The sequence below is a fragment of the Mastomys coucha genome, chromosome X (assembly GCF_008632895.1).
Source record: "Mastomys coucha isolate ucsf_1 chromosome X, UCSF_Mcou_1, whole genome shotgun sequence".
NCBI classification, from domain to species: Eukaryota; Metazoa; Chordata; class Mammalia; order Rodentia; family Muridae; genus Mastomys; species Mastomys coucha.
Window position 1 is genome coordinate 82,847,544 of NC_045030.1, and position 5,992 is coordinate 82,853,535.

A 5,992-nucleotide genomic window follows, 5' to 3' on the forward strand; every position below is an offset into this window, starting at 1 on the left:
CGCACGCACGCACGCACAAGCTCATGCTCACACTCACACACTGCCCTGAGAAAACTCATTAAATCCCTTCTTGACAGTTTCATGTCTTCTCTGAGACAATTATTTTTAAGCTTCGCTGGAAATCTTTCAAGTTCTAATAAAGTTGAAATAGCACAAAGGCCACAAAAAAAATCCGACTTTTCTTTGTCTTACGTGTTTTCGTTATAGGAGAAATTAGTTCACTTGGTTAAATTCCTTCCAGAAATTTAATTTTGCGCTTACAAAGGCTTTTTCTTTGCTGTTACCTCAGAATACCTATTGAAGGCTTTCTTTGTTGATTGATTCATAGTGAAGGGGATTGGTTGGCAGCAGGAGGTCAACACTCAGGCCTTTTAATTCTTTCAGGATTAGTTGTTTACAACTGAAGATAAAATAAACCCACAAAATGTCTTTCTTCGGTAACCAGGGGATCCAAATAAACTTTGGAAAAAATATCTTTTCTTTCTCCCTTCAATAGAAATGGAAATTTATGTAGGAATGCCAGCTTCAGCAGATCTCCTTAGCAACGTGAATCTTTTGCCCCCTTCACTCTGTCTCCTGAAATAATAGCCCCCTGATTGCATAAAGACTTTTCAGATAGGTTGGAGAAACCAGCTTCAGCTCCCATTTGCTTTTTAGGCTATTATCCTTTTTTCTTGGCTTGGAATGTGGGGAATGGAGGGAAGGCAACTCCAGTTTGTTTGCTAATCTTTCCTTAATTGCCTCCATACCCATTGATTTTAGCTACAAAGAAATTTGTAACTGGACCAAAAAAAAAAAAAAAAAAAAAAAAAAAAAAAAAAAAAAAAAAGAATAAAAGAAATAAGCGAAAGATTTCAGCTAGACAAATAAGGAGACATAAGCTTAATGCAAATATGGTGTCCATAGGACTGTGCAAAGGGAAAACCAAAGGCAGGCATGCTTTCTGAGCCACCTCCCTCCCAGCCGCCATCCCTTATTCTGTCTCCATGTACTTCAACTTGGATTCCTTAAATCAGCATTGGCTTCATTTTGCTTGAAAAAATAGTTTTAGGTCCTCCTAAAAGATAACAAGATGGGTTACAAGTACAGGTGGCTTTATTACAAGTTATGTGGAAGTTCTTGACTTTGTGTTGTAGCAGAAAAGTTGTGAAGGGAAGGGCCAAAATACAGAAAATTGCTGTGCCCACTTGGAAAATGTGCTCCTAAAGATGTTATATGGACTTGAAACTTCTATAAACCAGTGTTTTAAGACAAAGAGGGACAGTAGGATCAGCCCAGAACACCGTCCTTGACTGTTCCAATGGTGCACAGCTTATTTAGTCTGCTCCATGTGCAGAGTAGCAGAGGGATAGGAGCAAAATGTCTTTCTGAATATTTTTAAAAGATCGACTTCATTCTCTCTGGAAAATCAATTACTTTGGGAAAACCCACCAAGGACAGTTTTACGGAAGATTCTTTGCCAGTATCTTCAGGGCTTAATTAAAAACCTTTGTTTTAATTAGAATTAAAACTGCCTTGAAGAGACAAGGTTTTATTTCAAGAAGGAAAATTTCTGGAATGTTTTTCTTCTGAGAACAACATTCCCTACTTAGGCCCAGTTTCTACTGAAACTTTCCCCTGAGCCACGATTTTAAACTTGCATTTGAATTTTGGTACCAAATATGCCTTGTTTGCTGTTGATAACTGTTTTTGTGGTTTTAAGCTAGAGCAGAGCTATGCCTCTTGTGTCCTGTTATATTGAAGGTTGTGTCAGCACTTCTAGTGTAAAGCAGTAATCTGGTTGTCAGTCAGCCAGACTGCTTTTCACTAGAGTCTCAATTCGTGATGTGAAGAAGGAGAGCACTGACATTTATATTTGCTTGTATGTTTTCTAGGAAGACAAATGAGAAAAGGGTAAATTGGTCACTGGTATTATGGGTCGGGGCAGTTTGGAACATGCAGTAATCACAAGGCTGCTCGCTATAGAATTCTTTTTCTAATAATGATTTTTTCCCCCAGGACATTTGTACAGCTTTTTAATACGTCCTCAGTCCAATTCAAAGTTTTTATAATGTTTTAACCACTGCTTCTTGTTTAGTTTGATAACTTTTCCCCTGGAATACAATAGTTAGGGTTTCATAGCCATAGCAGTTACAAGAGAAAACAGAATGAAGGTTCCCTAAACTCCACATCAAGAAGTTGTGTAATTCATAGGATGATTTTATGTTTCTGTTCTAAACAGTTCCTATGTAGCTACTTCCCATGAAGCAGATGGCTTTTTACATTCTGCTTTTTGACTCAGCAAAATAGAAAACATATAGGTGGTTCAATAAACAGGTTTAACTGAGAGCGATTTGCAACTATAACAAGGGTGTGTTTAACCATTTTTCTATCAACAAAACACTTGATCAAATAGTACCCTTTTCAAGAAATATTAATAGCATCATTGGTGCACTTCCCTAAGAATAAGCTGTATTTGTAGCATGGGTTATTGGTAGTTTAGAAATGACAGAGCACTCTATGCTAAAACAGGTGAATATTATTATTTTCAGTTGTCAGAAAGCTCTTTCAAGAGTGCTTACATGTAGCTGATGTTTTTAACTTTAGTATAAAAATTCCCTTTAAGAGGAATTTATGACTAAAGCTATCTGAGGTGTAATTTAAGATAAATGGAATTGCCTGAACACCTGCAATTCCTAGAAAATCTAAGATACAGTGTTTCTAAATTCAGATTCACTGCATCTTTGCATGTTTTGAGACTACACCTTAATTTGAAAATAGAATTTCATCAGAAAAACCTCATAATATTATTTGGTCCAGGAAGGTTTGGGTTCTCCCAGAGATGAGTTGACACTCGTAAATGTGTTTACAAATAGCAAGCTGTCTACTCACTACAAGTATACCCTCTTCCAGTTTCTTCTACGAGAATAACAAATGCACTAGTGAGTAGAAAAGTACCAGCACTAGCTAGCCCCTTAACTAATAAGCCAAAGAAAACCCAGGATGAAATAAATCAAGATGTTCATGATGATTCTTTCCTTTAAGGTCTTCTTGAATTTCAAATTCACTAAAGGATATTTTAATTTGTGGTCAAGTAGAATCCTTTTTTTGCTCAGACTCATAGAGGATTGTAGTCTCCAGGGAGTCTCTTATCGAGTCTATTGGCAACAAACGGGTTTTGATGGGAGTGTGAAAGCTGACATTTAAAACAAATGGTGGCATTGCAAAACAACAAAAACACAACAAGCAAACAAAAACTTTTCTCAAGCAAAAGATCTTTCCTGTTGAAAATAAATGAATTTCAAGATTTTGTTCATTTTGTTTATTAATTATACAATTTAGAGACCTAAGTTATAGCCAATATTTCTAGTTTCTATTAATGAAAATGTTTGTGAGTATTTCAAAATAAGTCTCCACAATAACTTTCTGTATGAACTATGCTAAATTATAACATAATCTAATGATAGGACAAAGTACTATTATGAAGAACATATGAGACTTCAGCCCCCTTCTGGCCAGAACTTGGCCACTCCTCAATCTTGTCAGCATAGAAAATGTTCTTAGCTTCTTCAGATAGCATGTCATGAAGTTTAAATACATGAAACATTTTTTTCTTTCATATTATATCTTTAGAAAAGTAAACTCAAAATGTTATGTTTTCAATGCAAGTAATATTTCATTTTGCATTGTATAGTGAAATAATTGTTTTCATGTCAGGCTTAAATATTGGTCTGAGTTACATATTATTTAATATGACCCCTGGTAGATCATAGCCAAAGAAGTATTATCTTAGTAGCTACATTTTAGTCAATAGTATTAAAGGCCAGATACCTCACTTATTCCCAGTGTCACATTAATGACGGTGCAATGTTTCAGAGAATATTATGGACTTTCATAAGTTTACCAGGCTCTCAGTTTGTGATAAGAGATGATCATATGCTCATTTCACTAATTCAAAAAAAAAAAACAACTAACTCTACAAACATTTAGTTGTATAAAATAGCCATACCGTGGAACACTGAAGGTCAGGAATGCACGTAGAGCATAATGAGCCTACCCTGTCCCTAATCCAGATATCTGTGGTCATAGATGAGCATGACTTTTACAGTCAGGGACTGGGATATTGATTCTGTAGAATCCTGTTCTAAATCCTTTTGCTCAAGGATTTGGCACTATGGTAGGAATGATTGAAAGGCTAGTCTTGCCTCCAGAGCACTTGCAGGCAATCTTTTTAGTATGGGGATCTCAGAATAATTAGACCGGTTACCTACTGAGTGAGAATTTTAATTGAGCTATCTTCTTTGCGAACCAGCTGGGAAGTCTTCTAGCTTTCCTATTACATTATATTGGTTACACCTAGCCACATGGCTAGCTCAGATTTAAATGGAGAGTTGGACTCCACCTCTCAATGAAGTAAACCATCTGACACAATCTAGCTATACATCTCCAAAATCTTTATTGCCTTTGAAGAACAAGAAAACTACAAATGTAGCTTTTGGACTTGGTTTTTCTAACCCATATATAGATAACCTGTGGTTAGGATAAATACTACCCTTAGCCAATACATGGCTTCAGTGATTGGTCGCTTATAAGAATTTAGAATTTATTTGTGTAGGATGAAATGAGCATATGAACATAAATGCAAATATGGGTGGGTAGCTAGATAGGTACATATATCGATAGGTACAGCCATCTTTGCTCTTTGAGTTCATAGAACCGAAGATCAGGCTCATTAGAAATTGGTTTAAATATTTCATGTCCAGGGCACTGACAGATGAATCTACCACTCTTCAGATTATTAGGTCATCTCTCTTGAAAATTAGAGAAGGGCACTTTAACTTTTCTGTTAGGTTTATATTGGATTAGAGGAAACTAGTAAATCCTCGACTTTCTTTTTGATTGGAATCTTTGCCACATAAACAACAAAGAACCCCACTTATAAAGTGCAAATATATACAAGAATGAAAGACATTTATGGTCTCCCAAAGAATAAGGAAAACATGTGGACCATTTTAGTTTGTCAGCATGATTATGAACTGTTGTGAAGTTTAAACTGATAATTTAAGGAGTCAATTCTTCATAGTTCCACAAACTTTGCATATATCCAGCCTCTTTAAACTGTATGTCTATTAGAAAAAACGATGTAGGGAAAATAGAAGTTGAAATCTCCTCAATTCCATATTATTTATATCAAAACAGGCACTAAACCTAAAATTTAACTTTTTTACAAGAGAATTTATTGATACCATGTTTAAGACTATTAAAACCAATAGTCACCAAAACATTGCTATAGTCTATTGGGAATGATACTGAGAGACTATTCCTAGCACCATTTCCATTTTTTTTTTTTTACTGTCTTAGAAAGCACCAGTAAGTTAACCTCATTAATTCATTGAGTAGCAAGGGGTAGATCCAGATCTGAACTTAGCCAGTAAGTCTTCTATGCTATGTAGGGAGACAAAGGGGTTGATGAAACAAATGATACAATTTAAGCTAATGAAATAAGTTTACAACTTGCTGAAAATGAAGCAGTAGAAGTTCTTCCCTAAGGAAGTGAGAAACAAAGAGCTTTCTGAGAGATTAGCTCACATATTTTATTCTCCAGTACTTACTACTGCATTATTTAATGTGAGTGTCTTTTTGAAGATCTTCCTTTATTTTGAATGTTATTAGCTGTCTTATACATTATTTTCAAAGCTTATAGTGTCTAGAAGGTTGTCCATTTCTGTTCCCATCTGTGGGTTTTCAGCTTTCAGCTTTTCCCAAATAAACCCAGGTATTTAAGTTGCAATTTTGTCTTTTTAATTTTCTGTGCTTGTTTTTCAAGACAAGGATTCTCTTTGTTGCTATGGCTATATTGGAACTTGCTCTGTATGTAGCCTAGTCTGGCATGGAACACAGAGATCTGCCTAATTCCCTAAGTGCTGGAATTAAAGGCTTGTCCCACCACAAGAATCCTCTCCTCACCTCTCCTCTGCTCTCCTCTCCTCTCCTCTCCCCTCCCCTCCCCTCC

The 5,992-nt window shown here is 35.8% G+C and overlaps 1 protein-coding gene across 1 annotated transcript in view; it reads left to right on the top strand.

Moving 5' to 3' along the window:
* Positions 1-5,992, top strand: part of Tmem47 (transmembrane protein 47) — a 27,417-nt gene that overhangs the window by 1,643 nt on the left and 19,782 nt on the right. The gene's annotated exons all lie outside the window — the stretch shown is intronic.